The sequence below is a fragment of the Macaca mulatta genome, chromosome X, assembly GCF_049350105.2.
Source record: "Macaca mulatta isolate MMU2019108-1 chromosome X, T2T-MMU8v2.0, whole genome shotgun sequence".
Taxonomy (NCBI): Eukaryota; Metazoa; Chordata; class Mammalia; order Primates; family Cercopithecidae; genus Macaca; species Macaca mulatta.
Genome location: NC_133426.1, coordinates 44,257,148 through 44,276,071, shown reverse-complemented (window position 1 = coordinate 44,276,071; position 18,924 = coordinate 44,257,148). Strand labels below are relative to the sequence as shown.

The window sequence follows — 18,924 nt, the reverse complement described above, 5'->3', positions numbered from 1 at the left end:
TTTGACAGAGTCTCACTCTATCGCTCATGCTGGAGGGCAGTGGCACGATCTCGGCTCACTGCAATCTCCAACTCCCAGGTTCAAGCGATTCTCCTGCCTCAACCTCCCAAGTAGCTGGGACTACAGGCATGTGCCACCACACCCGGCTAATTTTGTGTATTTTCAGTATAGACGGGGTTTCGGTGTGTTGGCCAGGATGGTCTCGATCTCCTGACCTTGTGATCCTCCTGCCTCGGCCTCCCAAAGTGCTGGGATTATAGGTGTGAGCCACCGCACCTGGTGATGTTAGGTTTTATAATAATGATCTTATTTATCCCCAGGAGCAATTTGGGGAGGTTTAGAATCTTGCCGCCTCCAGCTATGTGACTTGTAAACCATAATTTATAATCTTGTGGCTAATTTGTTAGTTCTGCAAAGGCAGTCTAGTCCCTAGGCAGGAAAGGAGTTGTTTTGGGAAAGGGCTAGTATGTCTTTGTTTCAAAGCTAAACTATACACTAAGTTTCTCCTGAAGTTAGTTCGACCTATACCTCAGATTGAACAAGGACAGCTTGGAGGTTAGAAGCAAGATGGAGTTGGTTAGGTCAGAGCTCTTTCACTGTAATAATTTTCTCAATTATGATTTTTGTAAAGGCAGTTTCACCATAACTAAATACTACAGACTGGATGGCTTAAACAGAAATTTGTTTTCTCACAGTTCTGGAGGCTGGAAGTCCAAGGTCAAGGTGCTGGCAGGGTTGGTTTCTCCTGAGACCTCTCTTCTTGTCTTACAGATGACTACCCTCTTGCTGCCTCATCCTCTGTGCACACTAATTATAGTTATTTTGAACATAAAATCCTTGTCATTTGTAAGATTTTAGTTCACAAATTAGGAAGAAACTGATAGTTACTATTTGACTTGTTGACTTAAATTTTAGGCTGATTTATATTTTGTTCTGAATTTTTAATCTATAGAAGTCATGGTTATTTATGTATTTTCCCCCTCTGAATTCAAACCAGCTACAAGCTTATTTGAAATATTAAAAAAAAAAAAAATTCTTTACCTTCCTTGATTTTGCATTAGCAGGACTCTGCCCTATGGTAAACTCACTTTTTGTAACACTGATAGTGGGTGATAGCACAAATGCCATAGACCATATAATCTAGCTGTATTCTTAATACAATTTTTTTGGAGTAATTTTGGACTCACAAAAAGTCACAAAAATGGTACAGAGAGTTCCTGAATACCCTTTTAACACAGCTTTCCCCGATGATAACATCTTATATAACCATAATGCCTTATCAAAACCAGGATTTTACCTTCTGCAACATGGTAAAACAAGAACAAAAATGCAGGAAATCAGCATTGGCATTGTGAACCCCAAAGTATCTGAGATGGGTCTCAATCAATTTAGAAAGTTTATTTTGCCAAGGTTAAGGATGTGCCTGTGACACAGCCTGAGGAGGCCCTGATGACATGTGCCGAAGGTGGTCGGGGTACAGCTTGCTTTCATACATTTTAGTGAGACATAATACATCAATCAATATATGTAAGATATACATTGGTTTGATCTGGAAAGGCGGGCCAACACAAAGCTGGGGAGAGGCTTCCAAGTCACAGGCAGATCGAAAGATTTTCTGATTTGCCATTGGTTGAAGGAGTTATTATCAATATAAAGGAATGTCTGAGTTATGATAAGGGCTTGTGGAGACCAAGGTTTTATCATGCAGATGAAGCCCCCAGGAAGCAGGTTTCAGATGGAATAGACTGTAAATGTTTCTTATCAGACTTAAGGTCTGCGTTGATGATAATGCTGGTCAATTTTTCCTGAATTCCAAAAGGGATGTGGGTATAATAAGGAATATCTGGCTCCCCCTTCCCAGCATGGCCTGAAACTAGTTTTTCAGGCTAACTTTAGAATGTCCTTGGCCTAGAGGAGGGATCTGTTCAGATGACTGGGGGGCTTAGAATTTTATTTTTGGTTTACAGTATAATACTATTAACTAAACTGCAAACCTTATTTGGATTTCACCAGTTTTTAGATGCACTAACTTTTCCCCCCTTAGTTTAATAGTTCTATGGCATCTTATCCCATATATAGATTCATGTAACCACCATCATGTTCAGGATACAGAATAACTGTATTCTTTAGGATTGTGCTGTTTGAGTCCTCATTTATTGAGGTAAACTTCATTTTAATTCTTAAAATCAATTTTATTGAGGTATAATTTATATGTAATAAATGAGTCTTTCTTTTTTTTTTTTTTTTTAAGACAGAGTCTCGCTCTGTTGCCCAGGCTGGAGTGCAATGGCACGGTCTCTGCTCACTGCAACCTCTCCCTGCTGGGTTCCTGCGATTCTCCTGCCTCAACCTCCCAAGTAGCTGGGATTACAGGTGCCCGCCAGCACTCCTGGCTAATTTTTGTATTTTTAGTAGAGACGGGGTTTCACCATGTTGGCCAGGCTGGTCTTGAACTGCTGACCTCAGGTGATCCGCCCACCTCAGCCTCCCAAAGCACTGGGATTACAGGCATGACCCACCATGTCTGGCCAAAATGAGCCTATTTTAAGTATACAATTCCATTAGTTGTGACAAATGTATGCATCTGTGTAACCACCACCCCAGACACCATCTAGAATGTCTCTGTTGCCTCAGGAGGTTCCCTTATTCCCCCATTTTGTTTAGCCCTTTCCCATTGTTCTGACTTCTATCACCATAGCTTAGTCTTTCATGTTCTTGGATTTCAGATAAACGGGATCTTATGGTGCGTCTGCCCTGGAGTCTAGCTTACTGTTTGAGATTTAAGATTTGAGGCATAGCTTTGACAATGTGTATATAAACAAAGTGTAGCAAATTCATGTAATAATCTACTATACCAGATTTCTGGGCATTTGACAGTCCTTTTTAGTCCTCTGGTTTTATAACCCTTTACTTTAAAACATTCTGGTTCCACTTTTTCAAATTACTCTCTAACCTCCTTCAGGGGTTTTAAAATACTTTAAGATGTTAATAACGCCACATTATTCAAAGGTATGAAGAAATGCTTATCTCCATTCTTTTTTCAATGTTGTCCCATTTCCTTTTCTTTTATTCTATCTCTCTCAATTTTCTTGTCCCTTCCCCTTCTGGTTTTTATTTTTATTTTTATTTTATTTTTTACCTTTTTTTCTATTTTCTTTTCTCTTTTATTGGACTTCTTCTATCTCTTCATCCTCATTCTCTTTACTTTCATCAATTTTTATTCATCTTCTATTGTGAATGCCCTATTTAGCTTTCTTCCCTTCCTTACTTTGTCTTCTCCTGTTTCTGGCCTTGCAGTTGCTGACTTCTCTTCTTAGGAGAGTATCATCATTGTTGTCATCATCATCATCGTCATCGATTTTTTTTTTTTGAGATGGAGTCTCGCTCTGTCGCCTAGGCTGGAGTGCAGTGACGTGGTCTCAGCTCACTGCAACCTCCACCTCTCGGTTTCAAGTGATTCTTCTGCCTCAGCTTCCTGAGTAGATGGGATTACAGGTGCGCGCCACTACGCCCAGCTAATTTTTGTATTTTTTTTTTTTTTAGTAGAGATGGGGTTTCACTATGTTGGTCAGGCTGGTCTGGAACTCCTGACCTCGTGATCCACCTGCCTCAGCCTCCCAAAGTGCTGGGATTACAGGCGAGAGCCACCGTGCCCAGCCCATCATTGATATTATTACTAGGGCCCTTCCCCTTCCCCTTTCCCCTAGGGCTGGACCCAGGGTATATATGTCTCTTCAAATGGAGTGTTGTCTGAAATTAACTCTGTGTGCAGTGTCTAGGGTATTCTTTGGAAACATGGCCTGTCTGCAATACCTCTTTAATGAGAGGCTGTTTGGTATAGTAGAAAAAACAAGGCTTTTCAGTTAGACTGAGAGTTAGAACCTGGATTTACCATCTATTACCTATTTCATCCTGGCCATGTTTTTAACCTCTCTTAGCCTGAGTTCTCTCATCTGTCAAGTGGGAATAACAAAACCCACCTTAGAGTTTCTGTGAGCATCAAATGGGTAATGCATGTCAAATGCCCAGGACATAGTAGTCACGAAGAATTATTTCCTTACATGGGGTGGGGAGAGCAGTTTTCCTAGGGGAAGTGAAGCATAAGCTGGGACTATCCCAGTGCTCATTTGTGCTACAGGATTCTTGCATTTTTCTTTGGGATAAATTCTGGGATTTTCTAGAAGAATAAGTTTGGAGATGCTACCACTGAGACCAGTGAGTTCTAAAAAGCAGCTATTAAGCTATCAATGTATTGCTCTTTCCAATTGTCCTGTGCACCATTTATGTTGAAATTAGGGTAGTTCATAAAATCATATATTGTTTAAACAAAAGATTTTGTCATGTCTCTTCTATTTTAGCAAATTTACTTAATGGTCTTTTAGGAGGAAAGGTGATAAATAACTACCTTTTAAATTATTTTTTCATTATTCTGAACTAATAGAAGTCAGTAATAGGCTGCTACAATTGTATTTACATGCCTATTATTCATAACTGTACTCATAGATTTTATACCATGATCCTCTAGGTTCTAGAAATTTCATGCAGGTCCTTTTATGTTTAATTGAAATTCTACTTCCTTTGCAGTCTACCATGTTCCCCCCCTTTTTTTGGCTTAAAATATGAAATATGTTTTGCATGCATTTTACTATTTCTCTTTGATTCTACTTGTTGATATTTTTCATTCAGAATTTCAAAGCATTTATTTTTGTATTTATATTTGCATATCAAAATATTATATTTTAATAGTTTTACATATTAAAACTATTTTCAATTCTGGTCTACTTGGGTTTTATAGTCAGCTTTATGAATTGAAGCTTTGGTTCTTATGGATAGGTAAAGGAGATAATATTATTGTGTGTTCCCAGCTTTCTCCTTTTCCACATACCCTGCCTGCTGAACAAAAATTTGTCTTTGCTCACTCCACTTTTTTCCGCCTCCATGCTCTAAGGATTCTTCTGACTTTTTCCGTTGTTCTTATGCTTTGTGGGATATAGAAAAGGAAGAAGGGGATAGGAGGGAGAGAGAGTGTGAGTGGGAGAGCACTGATGGTGATGAAATGTGAGACTTGTGATAATTGAAAGAGAGAGAAAAGGCTTTTTTGGGGGGGAAGTGTAGATGTGGAGCATAAATTGGATCACCTTTAGATTTTCCTTGGAGGTCTAAGTGAAGATGAAACAGGATTTTCAATTGCTATTAGTTGTTGGGCCTTTTCTTTGAATATACTACCATGCTGAGACTAAGCCACACTGGCTTATTATTTGAATTGCTTCTAAATGTGAACTTACTAAATTATATGTTTTTGTGTATGCTTACACAAATAAGAGAACTGCCATTATCCACCCCTCTCCCAACACCGATCAGTTGACCTAAGTCCTCTCGTTTCCCTCTGAAATCTCCCTTTCATCAGTCTCCTTCTTTCCATGGCCACTGCTGCCATCCTAGTTCATCTTTCACCTGGAGAGTAGCCTCCATTGAAGGCATCCCTGCCTTCAGTATAATTCCCTTTCTCAACTGCCCACTCTGCTACAGAGTTAACTTCCTAAAATGTTTAGACTCCTTTTCATGGCTTAGGGACCACCTATATTTTGGCTCTTGTACCTTTGTAGTCTCATCTCCTTTGCTCCCCCATCACCACTCAACCCTTAGCCACACAAAATGACTTGCAGTACCCCACATACCGAATACTCCTATGCTCCCATAACTTTGCACATACTGTTCCCCTTTGCAGAGAATGCCCTTCCCCTCTTGTCCACTTCCTCCATCTTTCAGCCCATTGAAGACCCATTTCAGATGTTACCTCCACCATGATGCCTTCTGCTTAATACTTTCAGGTGATTGGCAATTTCCTCTCCTTTTGGAGCATTTTCATAAACGTTTATTAGTCTTCTCTGTGTCCTCCACTGAGCAGGAGTGAGTGGAGATTTTGTGGCAGTTCAGGGCATAGTGGTTAAGTTTGTGGCCTCTGAGGCTAGGCAACTGGAGTTCCCAGCTGTCTCATTCTTTTACTTTGAGACGGTGCATAGATTACTTAACCTCCCAAATCTTGACCTCTATAAAATGAGAATCACAGTATTACCTACTTTATTGGTGTTTTGTGAGGAGTAAATGAGATAGAGTATAAAAGTACTTAATACAATGCCTGACCCATTATAAGTACTTAATCAGTGTTGGCTATTTTATTTAGCTTTGAATTCTCAGGCCTTAGCACAACACCTGACACATGGAAGACAACTTGGCAATATATACAGAGCTGCAATATTATTAAGTCTTTCCTAATGGCTTTTAGCTTTTATCTCCAATGCATTACCATTATTTGGAGGTACCATACTCTGTTTTGCAGTTATTTGCATATAGTCTTATTCCCCTTACTTGACTGTGTACCCTTTGTAGCTGGAGAGATTGTCTTATTGAGTGTTGTATCCACTGCACAGAGCTTTGAACTTAGCAGGTATTCTGTGGCTGGTTGGTTTGTATTATTTTTCATCAGTAAGGGAGGCTTTCAGTATGAAATATCCATTTTGTGACTTTGGTTGTTGATGCACTTGTGGGAAATAAATAACATACTTTGGGATCATTAAAATCATCCAATGTATGGGGAGGTCCAATTCATTGGGTAATTACTAGAATTATAGAACAAATTCTTTGGATTGGAGAACATAAAGGGCATCATATCCAAGCATCTTTCTTTTGATCTTTTGCATGGAATCCAGCCTTTTAAAAATACATAATGTCGGCCGGGCACGGTGGCTCATGCCTGTAATCCCAGCACTTTGGGAGGCTGAGGGGGGTGGATCGTGAGGTCAGGAGATCGAGACCATCCTGGCTAACATGGTGAAAGCCTGTCTCTACTAAAAATACAAAAAATTAGCCGGGCGTGGTGGCGGGCGCCTGTAGTCCCGGCTACTCGGGAGGCTGAGGCAGGAGAATGGCGTGAACCTGGGAGGCAGAGCTTGCAGTGAGCGGAGATTGCATCACTACATTCCAGCCTGGGTGACAGAGCGAGACTCCGTCTCAAAAAAACAAACAAACAAAACCATAATACCACAAAATGATGGCATGAAGGAGTTTTTTTGCCTTGGCTCTCATATTATTCCTGCTAATTTTACACACACACACACACGCGCACACACACACACAGAGTATACCAAATCTGAAAACTTTTTGAGTGCTAACATGATGCCACAAGTGGAAAATTCTACACCTGCCCTCATGTGATGGGTCACAGTCAAAATACAAGTGCACAACGCAGTTTATTCAGCATCCCAAGGGAAGAAGAAGCCCTCCCAACCCCCTTCACCTACAATATAGATTCTTTGCACATGCCCAGATTCCCCCAAACAAGCATGCCTACAAAGTATAATAAAATGGCACATGTGCAGGCTGGATATGCCAATGGCACGTTCCCCACAATGCCCCGTGTAGGACCAAGACCTTCGTGCATTACTCATTGTGTATTTTTGCTTATTCTCTGCTCTGTGGTGTAAAGATATTGTTGAAAATGTCAAATAGGTCTGAAGATAGCCTTATGGGTAAGAGGAAGGTTTATGTGTATCTGTAGCATAGAAAGTCAAGCTGTGGGGGAAACTGGACAGCAGTGTAAGTGTGAAGTGTCTTACAGGAGAGTATGGTGTTGGAGTGACCACAATATATGACCTGAAGAAACAGAATGATAAACAGTTGAAGCTCTATGCAAAAGTGATGTATAGAGGTTAACGAAAAGTAGAAAAACACTGCATAAAGCTAAAAACGAAGGTCTTGAACATGTATTGAAAGAGTGAGTCCATCAGTGTCACAGTGAACACGTGCCATTTAATGGTATGCTGATTATGAAACAAGGAAAGAAATGGCAAAAATTTTGCCATTGCTTTCAATGGCAAAAACTGTAATTGTTTTTGCACCAACCTATAATAGCTGAAATGGTTCTAAATCAAGGTGATGATGATGACATTGCTAACTGTAAAAAAAAAAAAGTGCCTATAGATGATGTGGTGAAATTGTGATGGGATTATTGGATGACTAGAGCCATATGCATTCATAACAGAACAAGAAACCATGTCAGTTGATAAAATCAGGGGCACTTATGAGACAAAAACCTCTATTAATGAGGCTGATAACTCTGGAGGAAACATTTAAGAAAGCCATCCAGCAGAATGCCTCCTCATCTCTAGAGGACCTATTTCCTGGTCCCTCAACTGCTTCTGATGTTTCTTCCCCCCTAAAAAAATAGAGCATATGAATTAGCTGGGCATGGTGGCGTGTGCCTGTAATCCCAGCTACTCAGGAGGCTGAGGCAGGGGAATTGCTTGAACCTGGGAGGTGGAGGTTGCAGTGAGCCGAGATCACACCACTGCTGCACTCCAGCCTGGGGAACAGAGCGAGACTCTGTCTCAAAAAAAAAAAAAAAAAAAAGAAAAAGAAATACCTGAGACTGGGTAAATGATAAAGAGGTTTAGTTGGCTTATGGTTCTGCAGGCTGTACAGGAAGCATGGCACATCTGCTTATAAGGAGGCCTCAGGAAGCCTCCAATCGTGGTAGAAGGCAAAGGGGGAGTGAGGCACTTCACATGGCTGGAGCAGGAAGAAAAGAAAGAGTGGGGAGGTGCCACATACCTTTAAACAACCAGATCTCATGAGAACTCAGTATGGTGAGGATAGTACCAAGGGGGAAATCCACCCCCTTGATCCAATCACCTCCCATCGGGACCCACCTCCAACATTGGGAATTACAATTTGACATGAGATTTGGGTGGGTACACAGATCCAAACCATATCACATGTGAGTAAGTGTAAGAAAATGATTGCTTATCCAAAGCATATAGATTCAGTCAGGAATGATGATTATGCCAAATAACCAGATTGTCCATATGAGTGGTTGAGATAGTGACACCTTTGCTTTCTGATGGTTCAATGCACACAACTTTGTTTCATGTGCAAAATCATTAAAAATAGTACATAAAATTATCTTTAGGCTATGTGTATAAGGTGTGTATGAAACATAAATGATTTCTTACTTAGATTTGTGTCCCATCCCCAGGATATCTCATTATGTATATGCAAATATTCCAAAATCTGAAAAACATCTAAAACACTCCGGTCTCAAGAATTTCGGATATGGGGTACTGAAGCTACATATTTCCATACGTGTGTGTGTATATATATGATAAAGGAAAAGTATTATAAAAGATAAAGGAACAATCATATATATATATCCACACAAACACACACACACACATATATATATAATCATTTATATGGTAGGTGTTTTCCATTTCTATTTTTCGTATTGAATGTCAGTTTTCTTGATTCAGTTTATAAAACTCCATGATTAGCAATGTGATATCTGTGGGATAGGGTGACCCCCTTTCTTCTAGTCCTAGTATGATTTTTCCAGGAAGTCTGATTTTAAACAGTGGTTTGGAATCTCTTCTCTTAGTAATATCAAGTGTTTTTTAATTGCTTGCGCAATAGACTCCATAAGGATGTGAAGACTATTTTAGATATGGTTTTGACAGTATTTTCAAGCTTCCAGCTTTGCATCCTACACTGATTTATATATTATTCAGTATTTTTATACATTCATTTTCTCTCCAAAGCCCTGTTATATATACATAATTTTCTTAATTCTTTAAATAGTGCTGTGGTTATCACTGTGGTTAGCAAGTGTTGATTTTCTAATTTTTGCTGAAAGGTTAATCAGTGAACAAAGAGCTTAAGTGGTTTGTACCATTGCTGTAGTTAATTAGTGATGAAGCTACATGAACATTCTAGCATTCTAGCCACTTCCCGTTCCATTTTTATGCATCATAAAATCATGTCTTTTTTTTTTTTTTTTTTGAGACGGAGTCTCGCTCTGTAGCCCAGGCTGGAGTGCAGTGGCCGGATCTCAGCTCACTGCAAGCTCCGCCTCCCGGGTTCACGCCATTCTCCGGCCTCAGCCTCCCGAGTAGCTGGGACTACAGGCGCTGCCACCTCGCCCGGCTATTTTTTGTATTTCTTAGTAGAGACGGGGTTTCACCGTGTTAGCCAGGATGGTCTCGATCTCCTGACCTCATGATCCGCCCATCTCGGCCTCCCAAAGTGCTGGGATTACAGGCTTGAGCCACCGCGCCCGGCCAAAATCATGTCTTATGCAGACAAGTAAAACTAAATTTCATGAATGCTTATATTGCCCATACAGGTGCATTTTATCTTAAACCGTAGATTTAGTCATGACAATTTGAGTATCAATTATAAATAGGTTTATGATATTTTTGTGATACAAAAATATTCTTTGGAAGTCATCCCTCTGTAATTTACCTTTTTTGTTATTCATTTATGCAACTTACCTTTGTTGACCATCTCTTATGTTCAACATGCTAAATGAGATTCAGGTTTGTATAACTTGAGTTTTCTTAAAATAAGATACGCCTATATAAACACAGTATCCATAGGAACATAAATTTATCAAAAAATGAAGTGAGAGGGAAAAAAATAAGAATTTGGAGTGAGATTATAACTTGAGCATTGGTATTTAGATGTACCCCCACCTCCACAATCCCAATTGAAATCACTGCAAAATTTTAAAATGTGGAGAAACTAAATTAGTGTTGGAGGCCAGGGAGGGGTTCCATCGTCATGTTGCAAACTTTTAAGAGTTTCCACCTGATATAGTGCAGATGGGATCATAATGAAAGAATATACCCAAACCAACTTGCAATTTCACTTCCCGAGAAAGTCACAAGAATCGATTTGGGGGTTAGGACAACCTGTAGGGGTTTCCACCTGGTTCACTTTCACAACTATTGATGGCGTAAGAGTGTCACTAGGAGGCCCAGAAATATAGTCACACTGAAGTCAAAGCAGGCCCTGCATTCGGGCTTTTCTCTGATGGAACAGGCAATGGCATACAAAGGACTGGCCACTCTTCCTGGAGTGGAGGTTGGGTCAATTCATAAAATGTTTATATGGAAAATTAGAAGGTTTTCCTGCTGGGGACTACCCATGGTTCCAGCTCCCTTCCTACTTCTCTTGACCACTCTATATGAATTTATATTAACCAGAGAGGAGGGATCTAAGAACATTAGGATAGATGGTGAAGGGAGTGAAAGAAAACCCACCCACCCACCCTATTTTGTGGAAAACACCAGCCTAGATAGACTGCTCTTTGTTCAGGATTGAACAAAGAAACTTAAGGTTTCTGAAAAGATTCTACAACATAAATGGAGAACATAGTATTCAAAAGACAGAGGAAGAAAAATACTTATTTTAGGCCGGGCGCGGTGGCTCACGCCTGTAATCCCAGCACTTTGGGAGGCCGAGGCGGGCGGATCACAAGGTCAGGAGATCAAGACCACGGTGAAACCCCGTCTCTACTAAAAATAAAAAAAATTAGCCGGGCGCGGTGGCGGGCGCCTGTAGTCCCAGCTACTCAGGAGGCTGAGGCAGGAGAATGGCGTAAACCCAGGAGGCGGAGCTTGCAGTGAGCCGAGATCGCGCCACTGCACTCCAGCCTGGGCGACAGAGCGAGACTCCGTCTCAAAAAAAAAAAAAAAAAAAAGAAAAATACTTATTTTAAAAGGATGTTTTCTACAGAAAAAATAAATATTTTTGTTAACAACGTGCTTTGTGTAAGGAAGTATAAAACACAAAGTGAGAAGTAAAAGCAAATTAAAATATTATTGAATGAGACTGCAGTCAAAGGGAGATTGCTGAAGAAGTATAAAATGTGAGGAATCTAAAAATGCATTATATGTGGTAAAGAAAAATATTAAAACTGGGAGAATGGGATGAGTGATGGAAAAGGTAAACTTGAGAAATTATCCTGAAATGCAATGGAAAAAGATAACAGAGCAATGAGATAATGGCAGGTTGGACAGAGGATGGAGCTCTAACATGCAGACAATTGTTCCTAAAGAATTAAAGGTTAGATTAAAAGCAACCAAATTGATTAAGCATACCATAAGAAAACAATAAAAACAAAAGCAACTTTCTGGATTATAGAAAGACGTAGACCGGCAGATAGAATACTTATTCTGTACCAGAGAAAATAAAAAAAGAGATCAATAATTAGATCTACCCTGACAAATTTTCAAGGATAAAGCAAGGAAATTACCAAGCATCAGGACAGAAAAAGTAATTTAACCCTCAAAGGAGAAGTTGACATCGGAATTCTCAGCAATACTAAATGCCAAAAGACAATGAAGCAATATCTATAACTTTTAGGGGAAAATGTTTGTGACTTAGAAAATCTAGACTCAGCCAGGGTGTTATCATTAGTGAAAGCAGCAGTAAGATCTCAGTTATATAATTTATCACAAATATGCTATCCACATACTTTTCCTGAAAAAGTTGCTTAATTGCTAGCCAATTAAGAGATAAAGCAAATTAAACAGTTCAACCATGGGGAGGTAATGAAATAAAAGGATTAGTGGTGAGTAGTGGAAAGAAACATATATAATAGGTCATGAAATAGAAATAAAATTCAAAACATGACATAAACATTTTGAATATTTATTGAAAGATAAAAGAATAACAATCATAAAATGAGCCCCAAATGCAAGATAGGGATAGAAAAAAATATATAAATTATTTAGAAGAATATGCAATTTAACAGAGCTATATGGTCACAACTGTGTCAAGGAAAGACATCAACAACAGTGGGGTTCTAGATAATAGAAATGCCATATACTTTTTCCTGTTACTATTTCCATATTTTTGTAATACATTTGTATTTTTATAGTGTGTAAAGTAAACTTTATCAAAATAAAAAAATCCATGTATACAGCAGAGTTATAATTACAGACACATTTGTGATATTGACTGCTTTGTTCTTGTTCTCCAAATTAAAAATAAATTAAGCATTTAGCTTAGGACATTAGAAAATACACAATAAAACAGACATCAGAGAACAGAAAGAAAAACAAATTTCAAAGCACAATTTTATGTATCAGTAACAATAGTTTTGAAAAAGCACATGCTGTCTGAGTTGATCATTTAAAACAAATAGAATTAAACCTAAACAAAAAATACAGAAAACAATATATTTAAATCATAAACTCAGAGGAAGTAGAATGCATAGCTATGCTAACTATGAAGTGAATAGTATTAACTAGCAAAACTGATGTAAGTACAGTGCTGGAATTTGCCAGTAACTATGGAAATATTAGAGAAAACTGCCAAAGAGCTACTCCAAATGTTAGTGATTGTCTCTAAGTGGGTAGCATTATGGGCTATTTTACTCCCTCTTGGCATGTTTTTTTTTTTAATTTTTACTTTTTACTCTTTTCTCCACTACAAGCTACTTTAATTCTTTGAACAATTTTTCCATGTGGGTAAACTGTTACCATATTTTCCTATTAAGAAATATTTTCAATAGATTTTTTTTCTACAATAAATTTTACTGAAAACATTTGGTTCATTAATTTTTGTCTACATGAATGCTGTCCATCATGGCTTTTGACAATCTGAGTTTTCTTAATGATCACATTTCTACCAAAATCAATTTTCCTGAGTCAAATTTTTTATATCCAGATTTTGCCAATATTTGACTCTTTTATTGATTTTTAAAAAATCAATTTTACCATGTGCATTTTCCCTTCTGTTGCTTTTGTTTGGGGTTTTAAAAAATCACATTTATATTTTTGCTTGTCTCAAAAATTTTTAATAAGCAGGTATGAATTTTGAAGTTAGATATAATAAAAACCAACTGAAAAAGCAAATCCCTCTGTCTCCCATGACAAAGTAGGCAGGTTTGTTTCTTTTGAGCTTTAAAGGTAGAAATAGCTGCCTTTCTAAAATTTAAGTGAAGCGAAATGTCGACATGCCCTGAAAGGACTGCCAAGGTTCAGGGAGCCTGTTAATGGGCCTTGAGAGGCTCTGCGACTCTGGACTAATGACCTAGGGACCACTAAGAGTACACTGAATTTCTAGATTACCGGCTACCTTCACAGCTCTCTGATGCCTCCAGGATGGGAGAGTAGACACACCAAATGCCAGACAAATAAATGCTAAATAGTAATTCTTTGAGGTTCAATGGAATATCTATCACTTACATAGCAAACTATTTACAAAATGTCACAAATTTTGCATATTTGCATTGCAAGATTTTACTAGTAACATGAGTAGGTGCACTGTTCTTTACGTCACTCATGGAATAAGTAAATGAAGATTGTGCTTTTTGATTTAGACCACTCTTGATATACTACACTGAGAACTACATTGCTCGCTCCTCTTCCTAAAGAAATAAAGGTGAATTACAGCAAGGTTCTCTCCTGCATGGTAGAAACACTGTAGAGTGTAATACTTGCATTTGCCACACAGAAATGCAGGGAGAGAGGAGCAGGTTGGAAAAGTATTTTTCCCATCTAAAATTTTAAAAAATTTTGATAGAAAAATTTTTTTGGAAAGGAAAACTCATTGTGTGTATATCTTGCTTACCTTGTCCTGTGTATTCTTACGTTTTTTTATTTAAAACATTTGTTTTTTTAGAGACGGGATTCTCTATGTTGCCTAGGCTGGTTTCAAACTCCTGGGCTCAAATGATCCACTCGCTTCGGTCTCCCAAATTGCTGGGATTATAGGCGTGAGCCACTGCGCCCGGCCTATTTTTTATTAAAAAACATTTTTTTTTTTTTTTTTTAGAGATGGGAGTTTCACTCTGTTGCCAGGCTGGAGTGCAGTGGTGTGATTATAGCTCACTGTAGCCTGACACTCCTGGATTCAAGTGATCCTCCCACCTCAGCCTCCCACATAGCTGGAATTACAGGCGTGTGCCACCACACCCAGCTGTTGTTTTTTGTTTTTGTTTTTTTTTTGTAGAGACAAGGTTTCACTATGTTGCCCAGGCTGGTATCGAATTCCTGGGCTCAAGTGATCCGCCCGCCTCGGCCTCCCAAAGTGCTGGAATTACAGGCGTGAGCCACCACGCCCGACCGATTTTTAAATTTCTTAAATAGAATTCCTATAATATACAAATACAAAAATCACCTACCCCACTTTTAAAATTCTACATTTTTTTAAAGACAAGTAGGAGGGTGACTTTATTCACCAAGTGATCAAAAGCAGGCTGCAGAGAACAGGGATTTAGATCGGGAAACTCTTTGTATTCTATCAAGCTCTCTACTGGCTACCTTAAGGCATTTTTGCTGGGAAGAAAAACCTTAATAACATCAAGGGCAGTTTACCTTAACCCTCCTTCCATCCCATTGTACCCCACCCTACCAGCCAGAAGCAGAAGTCTTATGAAAAAGTTTTGAGGAAAATATCCTGTCCTAGTTTACTCCATTCCAACGAATTCTTCAAATACATCCTTGACCCGGGACATAGGCAGAGTTCAAATCTAGTCTATATGTTTTGTCAGGCTACCAGTCTCCTTTCTTGGGAAGACTCCTGACTGTGCCTTTTCTGTTTAAAGATGGTAGAGGCGACGGGTGTTCTCCCGCAAGATGGCCAAGGTGTGCGAGAGCGAGAGATCTTTGATTCTGGCAATCTCTCGCACCGTATGCAGGGCCAGGCCTGGGTGGGCATACTGGCAACAGCTTTTGGAAACCCAGCGAGGGAGGAAGAAGGGAGCATCGGTTTCTACGATAATTCTCTCTAGCGGGATCTTTTTCACAGTTTCTCGGGCTTGGTCAGCAGAAGAGTAAGTCAGAATTGCCGTGAAGCCCACATACAGGTTGGGAAAGTGGTTCAACAGCGGCTCGATGACTGGGTAACTGCCAGTGAAGCAATGCCGGTGTATCTTGTGGTCAGAGGGCACATATTTTTTCAAGATGCCCAGTAGGTCTTCATCGGCTTCTCGGCAGTGGATCATCATGGGCTTCTTTAGAGAGACAGCCAGCCGCAGCTGTCTCTCAAACACCTTCTGCTGCTCTGGGACATGCGTGGTACACTTACTGGAGTAATCCAAGCCCATTTCTCCAAATGCCACAGCCTTGGGGTGTCGTAACGCTTTTAAAATATTTCTTTCTTGATAGTTGTTATAATAATGGGCAAAATGAGGGCGACAGCCAAAGGCCCCCCAAACCAGATCATCTTTCAACTGATCCTCCCACAGGTCATCACTTAGGTTTTGAGGATTGCAGAAGCAAGAAATGCAGCCCTGAAATTCCTTGGGGAAGGTGTTGCTATAAATTTTTCTGAATTTGGCAAAGGTGCCTTTGAAAGGCAGCCTGGAATACAGCAAGTCCAAATGACAGTGGGTATCAATGAAACCCTGTTGCTTTGGCTGCCAGAGGGTCCTTGGCGGAAAGCTAGATGCATCTCCTCCATAAGGACGTCGTAATGTCTCCTGTTGATATGCTCTCTCCTCCTTCGCCTCTGCTTCCACATTTCTGGAGTAGTAAAATAAGGAAGAATTCTTGGATCTGCCTTCCTCTGTCATCTTCAGATCTCTGGACGTGTTTTGGGAGCTCACTGCAAAACTGGTGGAATAATCACTCAGGAAACTCTGGTGGCTGCTCCTCTCACCCTGGAATATGTTGTTCTTGCTTCTGCTGCTGCTGCTGCTGCTGCAGCTGCTCTTCCCAGCCTGTAATGTGTTACTGCTGCTGCCCAGGGAGGGAGAGCAAGAAGACTTGGTATTGCTGAACCAAGAGCTGGTGTAGTCATGCCAAGGACTATAATGAGGTGGAAAAGTGGTATAGTCAGTGGCGTAGTATGGCGGCTCTGACACTACAGGGAGACACAGTGAGAATGGCTTCTCTTCAGAGAATATGACTGTGGTTCCACCTACATCAGACCAGTCACTCCCTGAAGAGGGGCGCTCAATCATCATCTTTTCTTTGTGATTTTGGATTACTGAATGGGAGTTACAGTCATCCAGAAAATTTAAAGGCGGAGAGCATTTTTCACAAATGACTCTACTTTGTTTATTAGGTCGCCCCTCACTGAATTTCTTAGGAGGACTAACAGTCACCCTCTTGTCATAGGAGCTGCTCATCTCTGGGGCTGACTCTTTCTCTTTTTGAGGAGCAAAGATAGTGGCATTCCTGGCTGCTCTTTCTGCATAGTAGGGACACTGTCCTAGGCTTGATTGTGAGCTAGTGACAGCCTCTTCTTTGCCTTTTGGCATGTCATCTTCCAGGATCTCCTGGAGAACCCTCAGAGGCAATGAAGCATCACAATCCTGAGGTCTGCCCTTCCTGTTCTGGAACTTGTCTGGTTCCTCAGTTTCATTTTGACCCTCACTTCCAGCTGCAAATTGAGGGTTCATGAAATTATAGGAGCTATGTTTGGAATTAATGTTAAGGCTGTAGATGCCCTCCTCCAGAGAAGCCATTTCTTTTAGAAAGGGGCTGGCAGACTGCATTGGGGATCACAAGGACGAAAGGAACCCCAAATGCTCCAAATTAGGCAGTCTTTGGAGCCGGCCCTAATCACGCCAGTGGCTGAGGAATGGGAGGAGGAGGAGAAAGAATTTCTGTGGCAGGATGAACCTCAGGAAAAACACGGTATGCAGGCCACAAAGTACTCCTTTGGGGCTTTCAGGCCTTTGGGGCCTCTGTCCCCTTCCACACCACGTTACTGAGCTCCCCGGGGCACCTGTGTTTGCCGCAAACCACGTTACTGAGCTCCGCGGGGCGCCTGTGTTTGCTGGGGGATCCTACCTAAGTGCCGCTCCGATGGTACTTTTCCGCGTGCTGACGGGCCCGAGCCAGAGGGCCCTGAGGCCACTCCGGCGCCTCAGGAACGTTTCCTCCTTTTTTCAACTGTCTATCACAGTTCTCCGTGTTCTAGAGATGCCAAAGTCCTTTCACGATTATTTCAAAGTGCTTTGGAGAAGTCCTAAGAATCCAGGCCCAGTATGGCGTCCGAGCCCACACCGTACTCCTAAGACTGCCCCAAATGGTCTGATTTTGCGCTGTGCAACTTCCCGGATGTTATTAAAAAAAAAAAAAAAAAAAGAAAAGTGCTTCCGGGGAGTCAAAGTGCTTCCGGGGAGTCAAAGTGCTTCTGGGGGGTCAAAGTGTTTCCTATCGACCGGGCGCCCTGGCTCACGCCTGTAATCCCAGCACTTTGGGACGCCAAGGCGGGTGGATCATGAGGTCAGGAGATGGAGACCATCCTGGCTAACATGGTGAAACCCCGTCTTTTGTATTAAAAATACAAAAAATTAGCCAGGCATGGTGGCGGGCGCCTGTAGTCCCAGCTACTCGGGAGGCTGAGGCAGGAGAATGGCGTGAACCCGGGAGGCGGAGCTTGCAGCGAGCTGAGATAGCGCCACTGCACTGCAGCCTGGGCGACAGAGCCAGACTCCGTCTCAAAAACAAACAAAGTGCTTCTGATCAAAACTCTTACTTTTGGTTTGGAATACAAGGCCCGTTGGAGATGTCAGAGTTCATGAAATGACAACAAGACACTTTAGGGATCACACACAGGGTGCCCCTGGGTGGGCTACTGGCCTAGAGGCCCTGATCCCCAACGGCCAGCTGGAGGACAGAGCAGAACACAGTATAGAAGCAGAGTTGGGAAGCCTGCCCAGCCCCCATCACCTCGCCCACCAGCCTGGGTCAGGCCACCAGCCCCCTCCATCTAAGGGCAACACTCACCCGCCACCCCCCCCCCCACGCCCCTCCTTTACCACGCCTCTTTTCACTGCCCAGCCACGTGTCTACCGGAGCTGCCGCCATTACATGCTTTTTGTTCCTCCCCTCCACCCTCAGTTTTTTCAAAAAACGTAGTTGTGGTTTATAGAGCATAGTTAAAAAATGTAGTTTTAAAAACATAGTTATGACTGTGGTATATAACAATTTTCAGTCTTGTGGTTCCCCCCCCCCCCCCCCACGGGGACGGAGTCTCAGTCTGTCGCCCAGGCTGGAGTGCAGTAGCGTGATCTCGGCTCACTGAAACCTCCACCTCCTGGATTCAAGCTATTCTCCTGCCTCAGCCTCCCAAGTAGCTGGGACTGCAGGCTCGTGCCACCATGCCAGGCTTGCTTATTTATTT

General features: G+C 41.1%; 1 protein-coding gene and 1 pseudogene across 2 annotated transcripts in view; one reads left to right on the top strand and one right to left on the bottom strand.

Moving 5' to 3' along the window:
- EFHC2 (EF-hand domain containing 2) overlaps window positions 1–18,924 on the top strand; it is a 197,292-nt gene that overhangs the window by 42,321 nt on the left and 136,047 nt on the right. The gene's annotated exons all lie outside the window — the stretch shown is intronic.
- Window positions 12,612–17,881, bottom strand: LOC100426571 (3'-5' RNA nuclease TATDN2 pseudogene; annotated as a pseudogene). The gene has a single exon (XR_013413164.1). The product of XR_013413164.1 is annotated as a 3'-5' RNA nuclease TATDN2 pseudogene (transcript).